Source organism: Pteropus medius, unplaced genomic scaffold (assembly GCF_902729225.1).
Source record: "Pteropus medius unplaced genomic scaffold, Ma_sr-lr_union100, whole genome shotgun sequence".
Lineage (NCBI taxonomy): Eukaryota > Metazoa > Chordata > Mammalia > Chiroptera > Pteropodidae > Pteropus > Pteropus medius.
In genome coordinates, this window is record NW_024340692.1 from 24,971,050 (window position 1) to 24,985,363 (window position 14,314).

Below are 14,314 nucleotides of genomic sequence, written 5' to 3' on the forward strand. Positions count from 1 at the left end.
TCTAGTAAATCAGAATTTATAGCTTAATAGTTTAAAGGTGATTTGTGTACATATTGAAGTTTGAGAGGCACTGCCCTTGACAAACTTGTTATATGACCATTTCTGGCTGTACTTTGAATGTGAAAGTATTCAATTACTATTTCCTATACCTCCTTTTCAAGAACATTTATACAAATATATTTATACATATAAATCATATTTCTTGAGCTAAGGCAAAATCTGTGGTTACTGCAGCAATTCAAATCAGATTATTTTGAGTATCTTATGTTTTATAAGGATAAATGAAACAATAAAATCTAATATTAACAAATGCAAGATGCTCCTGAACCAATCTCACCATCTCAGTGACTATATGTAAGTAAAATTAGAATGAGAGTCATTTTGTTTATATCCCAGAAGATAAAGATTATTAGAGCTGTGAACAGTTGTGGACACAGTTTTTGGTGTCGCATCTAATATAACTGAGAAACCTATCTGTGGAAGAGAGATGGGACTCATAGACTTGATTTTGGTAAATTTTAGCTTTCTGTAAACAGTATTTTAGAATCTTTTCTGTTTTAGGTGAGAGAATTTCAACAAATTAAGGTAAATTAGCTCATATTACTGGATATTCCAGTTATCTGCTTTGTTATCTTTTATATTTGTTATGCTCAGTTATCTGAGGTTATCTGATTTAAAGGGTCAAGATATGCTACAAATTAGTTTCTATCTGCCTCCCTCCCTTCCTTCCTTCTTGTTTTTCTTCTTTCTTCCACATTCCCTCCTGTCTATCTACCTACTTACTTACCTCAAATCTGCCTCCCTTCATATTGACTTCATTTGCAAGTATCCAGAAACAACAATGGCTTCTAAAAGTTCCAAGCTTGGCTAGTTTAAAACTTTTGATCTCATTGATGGACCCTATTGCCCAGAATCTATATGAATCACTGTAAAAAGACTTTGTTCCAATGTGGATCACATGCTCCCACTTGGAACAACCACTCTCGCAAGACAATGAGGATAATTTAAATTGGTGTGATTCATGAGCCCGAACTTGGTGGTGTTGCGTAAGGAATTGATAAGGAAGGGGCTAGACCTGTGTTTGTTAGTTCAAGTACGTTAGTTCAAGGAGGGACAGTTCTTAAATGGAAAGATAGTGATAAGAAAAAAAAAAAAGAAGTCCACGAAAGTAGTTACATATAATTACATTTAAATCATTTGCCAAAATGGGAACACCTTTACCCTATCTCTGCTTAAAAAACAAAAATGAATTAAGGTTCCAAACTGAATACTCCCAGCAGCTCCAAAAGATGTACCCCTTAACTAAACTGAGAATTTTGGAAGGCTGTCTAAAATAAAAAGCAACTTTTTGTCAATATTTGTTTTCGCTTTTTAAAACTAAAACCAACTACCACATACATGCACATGTGTCTTCTAAAGGGCTACAGTAAGAAGCACCATTGTGACTAGGTGATAATACATCAGTTTTTATTACTCCTAATAATAAAAACTTGTTAATAAAATAACATACTACTAGCCTATTAATGACACATGATGCTATAATATTTTATTTAAATTATTTCATTGAATTGCCTAAGAGCATTATGAGTAGGTTACAAAACTTCAATGTGTAGGAAAAGACCAAATTTTTAATAAACATCCCTTACTTATTGTAACTACTTTAAAAATATGTGTTAGAAACAATGCAATTTTTAAAAATCATCATTGCAACATAAGACTAATTTTGAGTTATGCTTGGTAGAGTCAAAAAGAATATAAGAATATTTAATTACATAGTCAATTAAGTGAATTTTGGAGCACTTGTTGTCAAGTTGGAATACTAACCTGAATACCTTAATGCAGCTTTTAAGTGTCCCCCCCACCCCACCAATCCAGGCCAAAAGGCCAGTAATGCAACATCCCCTGTGTTTGTGAGTTACTCCAGGTAAGATTGCTTAAGGAACAAATTCAAGTCTATCTTTCATTCATTAAGTATTCAGCACATACAAAACACTTCCTGGGAATTTTAACTTATACCACTTTGTTACACTTCAGGTGCAGTCATTATTTACTACTTTAACAAAGGTTTTGGTAGACAACCCTTAAAGTATAAGGACCTATCCCAAAACTTTGTATCCACTTATTGATTTATTTTTACCTATAAAACATTGTGATAGTTTTGCCTAGAGTTTAGATATGTTTTGAAATATTATTTTTGACTCTATTACATGCAAAAGATCTCAAGTAGAATATTATTTACATTTTACATATGGCAATTATATGTATAGGTCAGGCATTCTAAGAGCTTTGCATGTATTATTGTAGACAATCCTCATAACAAACCTACATCGACGCTAATGTCACCCCCATTTTATAGTCACAAGGATAGTTAAGTAACTTGCTCAAGGTTATAAAAACTAGTAAATGGTGAAGCTGGAACTTGAGCCCAGTTAGTTCAGCTCCAGAGTCTGCGCTCTTAACCACTCTGCAATACTACTTCCCAATGCGGTTGTAGGACATACCTAGGACAGATGAGATGCTAGGATCTAAATACAAGGCCCAAGACTCTAATTTTCCGCACCTGATTTCATATGCTAAGACTACAGTCAGCTGATGGGACTAAAATTCAAACACGCAACCTACCATGGAGCATCTTCAAGAACCACTTCAAATAGAATTCTTTTGGGGGCAACCTCAGTCTATACATATATGATCATAAATTCATAAAATAGTTTTGTATCTTCATGTTTTAACAACTCTGTTAGAGGCCACATTCAAAAAAGATTATATTCCCTATCTGTCTCTGCCTTCTCCTCCTCTGTCTTCTCTCTCTTTCTCTCTCTCTCTCTCTCTCTCTCTCTCTCTCTCCTTCTCAGCATGCCAATTTCTTTTAAAGAAGCACATCTCATTTACAGTACTCTGCCAGCCCTGCTCACAGGGGTGGACACAAGAATCAGATAAGATCAGCAAGACATCCTTCTTAGTTTTATATACAAAGGTTTGGAAAAATAAGAAACTGCTTTTTTTCTGGGATTGAAAAAGAGACCTGAGAAGGTGAGATTAGGGCCTACTAGCAGCCACCTTTCTTACTACATTGAGAAAATACTTACATAAAAAAAAATTAGATGGGACAAGAAAAAATTTGGGATAAAGAGAGGAAGAGTAAGTGACTTGATAACATTTTTTGATAACCAGACCTACAGGGAGCCAGCTTCTCCTCAGACTTCCCAATTATTCAAACCAGCAAATTCCATTTATATCTAAGTAAGTTTGATTGGATTCCAGTCATGGACAACTTTAAGATACTAGGAGATCAAACTCAGCCTAAGGTCTGAGTCAAGTCCAAAGACTCTGAGTCAATATAATTTTTAGCATGTAATCCTCTGAAATCAAACAATTAGTTTACTTTTCTAGTGAGTAACAAGTAGGGACCTGTGATTTTAAAGCTGGACAACAACCCCTAGGCGACCAATTGCCAAAACTGTTGGTTAATAGAATAGTACAGACCCCAGTGCAGAAAAAATTTCTCCCCTATGCTTCCTTCAAAGATGACAATCTTTTCTCAATTAGAGGAACCACATACGGTCAAACTGATTTGGAAATCTATGCCATGACAAGAACAAGAAGTTCTTTTTTCTTGCCCAACAGTGTGCTTTTTTACCTTCTTCCCTTTATCCAATGGTAAGAATTTAATGGCAGATTTCCTCTTTTTGCTTTACCTTTGTATTTTACACATGTAGGCATGGTCAAATTTTTCATTATAGTCTAGGTTCAGGGTCATGAAGAGCAACATTCAGGTCTAAGAATATTTCCCAGAAATAAGGTATTTTTAGGTCTGGATAGAAAAATGGACATGATTTTGCTTATTTCCTTCTAAAAAGAAGAAAGTTTCCATTTTATTCGGAATAGTTTTACTAAGTTTGTCAGGAACATTCTTAAAACTATGCAAAGGGAAAAGGGTAGATATGATTTGGGCAGCCAAGGTATGAAACGGATTTCCTTTGAGGAACTGTCCCACTTGCATTCCATTTGGTCCTCTTGAGATTTAAATCACAACATAATACCAGTTAATAAACTATCGATATGCTTTTTTGGGTTGAGTTGAGGTCAAGCTCATCATCTTGTAATGTAATTTCATCAACTAAAATGTTCACAAAAGGATGCGCTGCCCAAGATTTTATAAGTTGTGTGTACTTATCACAGCGCCGCACACATAGAAAGCTCTCCATAAAATATTTATTGAATGACTGACAAATCCATCTTATGAGTAGAACTTAGGTATATTTTAGTAAGTGTCAGTGTTATGGTCATTTTTTCATCTATTCAACATCTACAAAGTCTTATTCAATTCTAACGGTGTAGAATATATAATGATAAAGAACATACTGTGTCTGTCTTTAAGGACATCTGAATATCTGGGAAGACAGAAAGTAAGATATTTAAAAACATTGCAATATATAGCACGGACAGCATATGATAGTAGCATGATGTTTTAGAAAGAATCTCTGTATTAGTTTTCTATTACTACAAACTTAGTGGGGTAAAACAATGTGAATTTATTCTCTTATAGTTATGAAGTTTAGAAATCTAAAATCAAGGTGTTGTCAGGGATGCATTCATTCTTGAAGCTTTTGGGGAGAATCCTTTTCAGCTTCTAGAACCAGTCTGCATTCCTTGGCTCAGGGTGTCTTCTTTAAATCACTCCAGTTGCATTGTTACATCTCCTACTACTAACTATTTCTACTGCCTTCCTCTTACAAGGGCTCTATTACCTTGGATTTACCTGAATAATCCAGGATAACCTTTCCATTTCAAGATCTTCAACTTAATAATTTATGCGAGTTTCCTTTTACCATGTAAGGTAAAATATTCCCAGGATCTGGAAAATAGGACATATATATTCTTGGGAGCCTTTATTCAGCCTGTCATAGCACTTAACTGAATTTTAATTTAGATACAATAGTTGATGAGCTATATGACCTGGAATATGATACATTATGTTACTGGGCCTCAATTTTCTACACTGTAAAATAAAAAACAGGCAGGACAATATAATCCCCTAAATATATTTCAGTTCTCACATTTTATGCTTTACAAGCATAGCAACAAGGCCCATAGCATATGATGTCAAAGATTTGACTCCTGAAACCAAAAATCGCAGCTAGAACAAACTATTTTTGTCATTTAGGGCTGCTCCAGCTTGGAAGTAATTGGCTGTGTTCTACTGTGCCACAGCAATACACATTCCATCTCCTAGGTCTATATAATTCTTTCTTATGAAGAGAGCAAACAGGAATATGCCCTTTATTCTCCATATCATCTTCCCCTCATGATAGCTTTGGTCAACAACATCTACAGTGTTCTGAGGAATATTTGAAGTGGTTTCCACGACCTTATCTATAACTAAAAAAGAAAAGTGAGTTGAAGCTTTTACTCTAGGTTAACATTTCTGACCCAGGGTGCAGAATCCAGTTTTATCTTTTATACTCCTTTGGTTCTTCTCTCCAGAGTATCTTATCGATGAATAATTAATTAGCATAAATTCAAGTTTTCCCTGATTTTTTCCTTTTATTTTGTTAGCTGTGCTCTTAGAAATACTATATTTAGAAATATAATGAATAAAAAAGAATAGTGCATAATTTCTGAGTCCCAAATAGTGATAGATTTATCTCCCTATATCTCATAGCCCATATCAGCATTATATATAACATTGCTTTCTAGACCTTTTTAGAGAGTAATCTGGAATTAAAACAATCATATTATTTAATTGGTAAATATATTTATTTGCATCATTGTTAGACTTTTTATTCAACATTGTTAGACTTTTCTTTTCAACTGTTAGACTTAAAGTTTCAGAGAGAATATAAGAATTTAGAAAAAATAAATTTCTAGATCTTCTAAGGGACATTAGGAATAAATAATCTTAACAAGGTTTTACTGCCCCATTAGTTAATAGGACAAGAACTCTAAAATTCATCCTTCTCATTCCATACATGGTCTTATGCTATTCTAGGAACCAATCTTGATTATGAAGCAGAAACTACTTCCTCTTAGATGTTTTGAACAAGATTTTCAATCAAGGTAGCTTTTTTTATTCATCCATGTCTTGCACACATACCGTTTTAAGACTTCTCCTGTGACATCATATGTCAAGCTTACATTAATATGTATGTCTCTATAATATTGAGTTACCTACTTGAAGAAGTACCTGTGGTAGAGGGGACAGATCTCACTTAAAATACTGGTGCTCACACTTACCAGCTGGATGACCTTAACTCAGAAATATAACTTCTCTGGATATCAGTTTTCTCATCCATAAAACAAAAAGATTAAAATAGAGTAATTAACTTTGAAGAGGCACCTAGTTTTGAAATTCAAGGACTCAATTTCCTACTTTTTGTGGTTACCTACTTCGCCAGTTTAATTGACTATCTAGTTATAGAATCCACTTTTGTCCTCTAAATTTATCACCCTTTTCAGTTTCATTCAGAAGGCTATATCATTATTTCTTAAACAGCATACTGCTTTCACTTAGTCAAGTTCAAATGTTAAAGAACGTGAATACATTCTTTGACCTTAGGGAGCAAATAGCAGATCCTAGCACTTAATCTGAATTTCCATATATATTTTTTTAAAACATACAGATAGGATACCTTATATATTAGTTATAATACCGATGATCAGTACCTTTTCTGTTTTTGAGTAGTATCAGTAGATAAATGGGGAAAATTAAATCTCTTCTATTTTAATGTGAAGAAGAATGTTTCACTGATCTTATGTAGACATGGTACCACAAGGCTTATGGTGAATTGCCACAGCATGCCCAGGACTTAGCACTCTGTATCTGGATAAAACAGGCAATCAGTGAATGTTGTATAAAACAGATGTCAATGGATTTCTCAGGGAAAGAGCTAAGAAAAGCCAGGAACTGTTGCTACAAAATGATTTAACTTTTATGAGAACTAGATACATAAATTTAGAACTATCAAAGTCTTGAAATTTTTCTACTCTAAATTCTTCCCTTTGCAGAAAAGGAAAATGAAGCAGAGGTAAATAGAAAGTTGACACAAGGACATACTGATAAGTAATAAAAGCACTTGAATTAAAACCCAGATCTCTGGCTACCCACTTGTGTGCTTTTCTAGGATTCATTATTCCAGTGTCTTGCCTTTCTCAGAAATTAAATGGCATGGTATTTACACAGAAAACCTCAGCATGGTGGTTTAAGTCTCTTGTGTTCTTTTCTCCTCTTATTTGCTTCCCCTTATCTGCCTTCTCCCTTTCTTATCTAAGCAGTCTCACTCTCCTTATCAGAGGATTGGGGCACTGTTACTTGACGTGTAATTTACACCCACTGAAAGCCTAGAGTTACTGTATCAACCTTTCCTCCACATCTTACAGATAAGAACTACCAATCAGGATAAGGATTTAGTTCTTAGCTTGTAGTATTAAATCTACATCTGATTACTAACTTCAAATATGTTATTACATTTGCATATTTGCTTCTACAGATAAATTGCTTTGGTGAGGTATCTCTAGGCATTACAGTTCCTAAATCTGTTTTGAGACCTGAATTAAAAGAATTTTGCTTCTCTCCTAGACTAGAAATATGCCTAAGAAACTATTATAGAACTTTGCTTTTTGAATTTGTAGAATAATAAGAAATAAAATAATATCTCCTTATCAAAATAGTTTATTTTAATGGAGCATTCTTTCTACCCCAATTCCATGATAATAGATTTATTTTCATTAATAAGTCTAAAAGAAAACAATAACACTAGAAGTAAATATTATGTAACACAAGAACTACACAGTCGTATAAACTCTAAACTTAGCAGATCTGGTTAAACTATTCATTCACAAATTATATATAAATATCATATTCTGCAAGTTATATTTTACAACGGATTATTTCTGATAATAAAATTAGACTTCTCATTTAAAAAGAACTAGTTCTGTTCATTTATTGTGAGGATAACTTGATGAAGCCTAATAGTTGATTGTCTGGCTCATCTGATACTCTGCTGCAGGGCTGGTGTCATGGGCATGCAACCTGTGCAATCACACAGAATCTGTAAATAGAAGGGCCCTGTGCTTGGTTTAATGCTCCACTGTCATCATCTTGAAATTCTAGGGTCCTGCATTTTCATTTTACACTATAGCCAGTCCTGCTTGGCTATGTTACATAAAAGAAATTTCACTGAATGCCAGTATGTAAAAAAAAGGTTTTGGATTTTTGTTAATGTTCTGCAAAGGTGGCCATGTTCCTTTTTACAAAACAGAGATGTGCAGTAAAGTCCTTGAGAATATAAGTAATTCATAACTCTCTGGGAAATAAAACTATAGTGAAGGGAACCATGTTTTAAAACCAGAGAGAGAGAGAGAGAGAGAGAGAAATGTTTGTGAACAAGAAATTCTGAAGCTGTTAGAATCTGTTAAATAGGAACATTTAGAGACTATTCTTATGGAGATTTTCTTAAATAAATGAATAAGAAATAGATGTTATAATGTAATTCATAATTTTAACTTAAAGTTATATTAGTACGATTTGACATGGAGAAATTTTGGTTATGTCAATATAATGAAAAAAATGAAAAATTTAAAATCCTAGATTAAAAAAATAAATATATAGATTAAAAGGAAAAATATTTGGAATTTTACCACCTACTCTTTTTCTTCATCTTTATTATTATTTTTTATTCTGCATGGCAAAAGAATAGATTTTAACTTTTACTCCTGAAAAAACAGTCATGGGTTGTTGCATGCCATAAATTCATAGATACGGAGAACAAATTGATGGTTGCCAGATGGGTGAGGGATTAATGGGGTGGATGAAAAAGGTGATGGGAGTAAGAAACACAAATTGCTAGTTATAAAAATAGTCATAGGGATGTAAAGTATAGCATAAGAAATATAGTCAACAACATTGTTATAAATCTGTATGGTGTCAGGTGGTACTAGATTTATCAGAGGGATCATTTTGTAAGTTATATCAATGTCTAATTACTATGTTGTGCACCTAAAATTAATACGCTATTGTATGTCAATGGTAATTGAAAAATTAAATAATAAATAAATTAAATGACTATAAGGAATAAAATCAGAACTAGGAATAAAGAACAGGCAGTGGCCAAGTAAGAACAGTAGCAGGATACCAGAAACTTTGACCTACTTTGGCTTTGACTTTAAAATAATGTTGTTGTTGTTTTTTCCTTTTTTTTTTTTAAGTTGATACTGTTGGGAGTATCTTTCCAGTCTACAAAATCCTTCAGCCTTCCCACACCTATCCACAATGGCAAACTGTGCTCCACCTAATGGTCCTAAATGATTAGTCCGAATTGACTTGGGTCAGTGAGAATCCCTTTTCCTGGAATTCATAGTTGGTAGAGAGGAAGAGAGAGAGAAAGACAAACTGATAGAGGGAAGGAGACTTCAGATAAATACATAATCTACTAGCTGGGGAATAGACCTCTTCTACCATCTTTAGTCTTTACCAGAGAAAAGCAACAGCTGCTCTGAAGAAAGAACAGAAGAAAGCCTTTAAGTAGGGAAGGGTAAAAATAAAAGTAGAAGAAAAAATCCAGACAGATTTCAGTCTTTGATAGTAATGCCTTCCTGAGACAGGTGTTATCCCAATCCTTGTACCTATTTCCTTTAGTTCAAGAAGCCGTACTTTTTATAAGGCAAATTCACATTCCAGAATAAAAAAGATTGGTAAAAAAGTATGTGGTTTTTACAACATAATGATATCAGGAAAATTAAAATGTCATTTTGAATTGGGAGAAATACGTGAATATCTCTGATGCTTTAATTCCCTTGAAATGATACGTTACTTAAAATGAAAGGGCTTCCTGAAGCATATCACTTAATTCCTTCTTACACTCTGAGGCATCAACAGATTTTTCCAACTTCACAGGATATAGAGGCAGAGTTAGGGCAAGGCTAAGTATAACACCTAAACTAATACAGCAATTGCATTTAAAGAGATTCACAGGTGTGATCAGGCTGTTATTTGTTGGTTTTTCTTAACCATCACTAGTTTCATATACATCCTTCATTATCTATTATCTTTCATCATTCTGACCTGAGTATTATATTGTAAGAAAAGGCAGAGTGTAGTGATTAAGACCATGAATGCTGGCCAGGTTATCTTGGTTTGCATTCTTGGTCAGTTTTTACCCGTAGTGGGACTCCAGCAATTACTTAATCTCTGTGCCTCAGTTTTTTCATTTGTTAAATGAAGATACTAGTAAGTACTTAATTGACAAGATTTATAGATATGTTAGTATTTATAAAACTTCTTTAAAAATGTTGCAACATATGGTTATTCAGTGGGCAAGGATGGCGCGGGCATCAGGTCTGAAAATGGGAGGAGGTCGGGCTGACTGGAACTACACCACAGATTTCTATGGATTAAAGGAGGGAAAAGTCTCCTCCCAAAAATACGCTGCACAGATGAAAACTATGTGTCCATTAAAGTATAAACAGGCAATCCACCAATAGAATACAAATAGCTAATGAACACAGAAAAAATTCAGATTCATTATGAAATAAAAAAGTGAACTTTAAGACCATAATGTATTATTTTTTATATTTTCATATTTGAAAGGGTGTTGTATAGTATGCCTCAGAGACACTGATGGAGGGTAGTAATGTTTGTATAGTTTCTGGACTACAGATTTTCAAAATATTAGTGAGTACTAAAAATGTCCATAATCTATAACTCATGTTAAAGAGTTTTTTCCTAAAAATATATCAGAGAATAAAAATATTTATATATGAAGGTGTTTATTATATTATTAGTTATAATAAGAAAACCAAAATATTCCATGAAAATTAATAGGAAAAAGATAAAATTAACTGTTATATATACAAACAGATATTATGCAGCCATTTAAATTTTTATTTGAGGAATTTTTAGTATTACAAGATTATATAAATAAAATACGATGTTAAATGTTAACGGTTTTTCTCTGGATTATACCATTATTGTTTATTTTTTATTCTTTTGTTTCCATTTTGATCTTCCAAGTTTATTTTTAAGAAAATAAAAATTTGTAATGATAAAAAAATAAGTTTTTCTTTTATTTTGTGAACTTTATTTGCTGCCGACAGGAACTTTAAGTGCTCAGAAAATTCCATGGTCAAATAAAGTGCAGTTTACATCATGATATATAATCAATGTATGGGACTGAGTTCTGCCAGTTTACATTTAAGGTTGCTACTCCAACATTTCAGAAACTTTCCAGAAATGATATACGTAATCATCAAGTATAGTTTCTATTAAATACTTAGGTATGTAAAGTATAACGGAGAAACAAATATAGACGGCCTGATTCTGCTTCACTGTAACATGATGAGAGAACTTCAGAAAAATAGGAAGGGAAAGCAACATAGTGTCAAATTATATTTTTTCTAATCTTTTAAGAATATAATTATTTTTCACTTAGTGTTTTCCTTTGGCACATGCAATTTTACCATATGTAAATTTGCCATTAAAAAATATCACAGACATTTACTAAGGAAATACATATGGCTAGTAAACATCTGAAAAGAGGCATTCAAATTCATCAGAAAATAAATGCGCCTTAAAGCAACAATGATACATCCTTGTTTAATTTTCACATTGTAAGGATTCTAGTTTTTCTAGTTAATGTGTTTTATTCTAGTTAGAGGGTTTTATTAGACTGTAATATTTTTCTCAATACTGACCATGAAAATTTTTCTCTAATTGCATGCAGGAAATGTAAATTAATAAAATAACACCTTGGGCCCATAAGGCCCCTGAGCTCAGAAGGGCCAATGCTATTGAACAGTCAGGAAAAACTTAACAGGTTTGACCTGAGAATATTTGTGTAGTCAAGATAGGTAAATTAGCACAACTGTGGTTCAAATAGCTTCAGGTATTTCTCTTCTAATGGCAGATCATCTCCCTTTAAAAATAGAAATCATAAACAACAAAAATATAAAAGAGTGAATAAAGGAGGGTATACTATGTTATATTCATAAGGGAAAAAAAAATAGAACATTTCCAGTTCACCGATTAGGCACCACTCAGCATGAAAGAGACCCAGTTTATTCACTTGAGCATGTGTGTGCTTGTTTCCCACATCAATGCAGCGCCAATTTTTTCTAACTAAGCTATGTCACTGTTCTAGAACATCAAGTTGAAGTGTCCCCTAATAGATAGCTTCAATAACTTGACCTGGCCTCAAAACAATTACTTTAGGGTTTGGGGTATATAGTTTGAGCCTGGTTAACATATTGTACTTGTCCTCATGCCTTGGCATCACAGGATAATCCCAGGAAGCTTTTTGTACGGTCTCTGTTCATTTTTAGCATGAAAATGTCCTTTTGATATTTACTGAGCTGTTTCCTTTTACCTGCCAAATGATTTCATGTGGAATAATCTCCTATGCAACTGTTCATATAATAATTTATAAATGTGTTAGGAACTTCTCTATAGGAAGCTAGAGATAGGGCAATCACTCATCCTAATCTTTTTGCTCTACTTCAATGAGTTTCCTCAGCATCTGTTTTAAAGGCTGATTACATCGCTCCATGAGGCTGTCTGTCTCTGACTGATAAAGGGGCAGTTAGCAAAAGGAAATCCTACAGTCTCCATGTTTCTTCATTAAAAATATCCTCTCTTTTTGTACTTGGTTGCAGAAGGATCAGAAACGTTCACATGATCAAAAAGCAAAATGATTCATCTCTCAGTAAAGACTACCCTGCCCCACCAAGATATGATTTTTCAGTAGGGAACATTGATTTAGGTCTCACCAAAAAAACTACTTTTTGTGCTTTAATGTACTTTTTTAAAAATCACATATACTTGTAGATGAAAATGTTAAAGATTTTAATAGAGAGAAATTAGGCAGTTTGACACAAGAAGAGTTTGAGTTTGTTGAAACCCTTAACTTTTTTTTAAGACCAACTCATCATGGAGAGAACACAAGCCTCTCAGGTGTTTTTCTTCCAACTATTGTAATGATGTCACAGGTGACATTATCACCCTCATTTCTTAGAAACTAGATTGTGGACACCTACCAAGTTCTGTGTACCCCATCCTGACTGTGCTTGCAAATAGAAAATATGTAGCTGTTTTTAGTCTTCCAAGATTCTTTAAATCCTAGCAATGAAGTTCTGCCCAAGTAGTTCACGAAGGCGCACTGTCAGCCAGGAACTTTGAATGCTCCCAGTGTCATTCAGGCTGGAAAGTCTGGATGTGCAGCCCTCCAACCCTGGGAACTGTTCATGGCTAGAGTAGTTTTTCCTGCCAAATTATAAATGAGGCTATATCTTCTCTCCCTGGACTCCTGGACTTTTCCCATCCGTTATGGTCTCCTAACCACATAGCATATGTCTTGAAGTTTAAATCTTGATTTAAAAATCTAATTAGTCTTTCCTTGTCTCAACATGTTGATTTGGGTCCCCTCTACCAGACAGAGTATATACTCTCCAAGTTCTAATTCCCACGTGTTCTGCGCAACAGTGATTGTGAATGAAAAAGAAATAGCAAACATGCTGGGATTCTTGAAAATTTCAAAAAATGAATACTAGTGTCTGTCCTACTGAGAAATATGATCAGTTGAGAAAGAAGGAATTTTTTTAGAAACCATTTTTATGTTAAATTAAATTTTAGAAGGAACCTAGTACATAAGACAGGTAAAAAGCAAAAATGAGGTTTCATATTAACAGATGCCTAGAGTTTCATTGAAAACCTCTGAAGTAAGCAAAGAATAGAGTTGTATGTGGATTTGACTGTCTGCTGTCCTACATGGTCTAGGTCAGGGGTCAAAAACTCAAATATCTGCAGGGAATAAAAGTTTAACAAAAGAAATGAAGCCCTGTACATAGTGTGTGCCCCATCCAAAGAGGCAGCCTCTGATGACATCATCAATGGTAGCCATGGTGAAACATTTTGGAACATAGGGGTAGGTATAGTTGTAAAATGTTTTGATTTTTCAGAAAGAAACAGCAATTGCAAATTTTTCAGGTGAAACATCCTGGTTTTTAAATAATGGCAGCTAATTAATTAAACATATAGTAATATTAACTAAAGAAAACTCACCTGTAAGCCAAATCTAGGCCTCAGGGCATTGAATTGTAATTCTTATAGATTACTACAATTTAGGTTTCTAAAGCCTTGCAACTCATTAACATGATCTTATCTTCATGTATTGTTTCTAGTATATTCATCATGATCCTGAGAATATGACCACTTCTACTACTATGATAGTAGCTACTACCCTATTCTAACCACGGTATCTCACCTAAGTACTTCCAACATCTCCTATCTGGTCCTGTGTCCTCTTGCTCTCCCTAATCCATT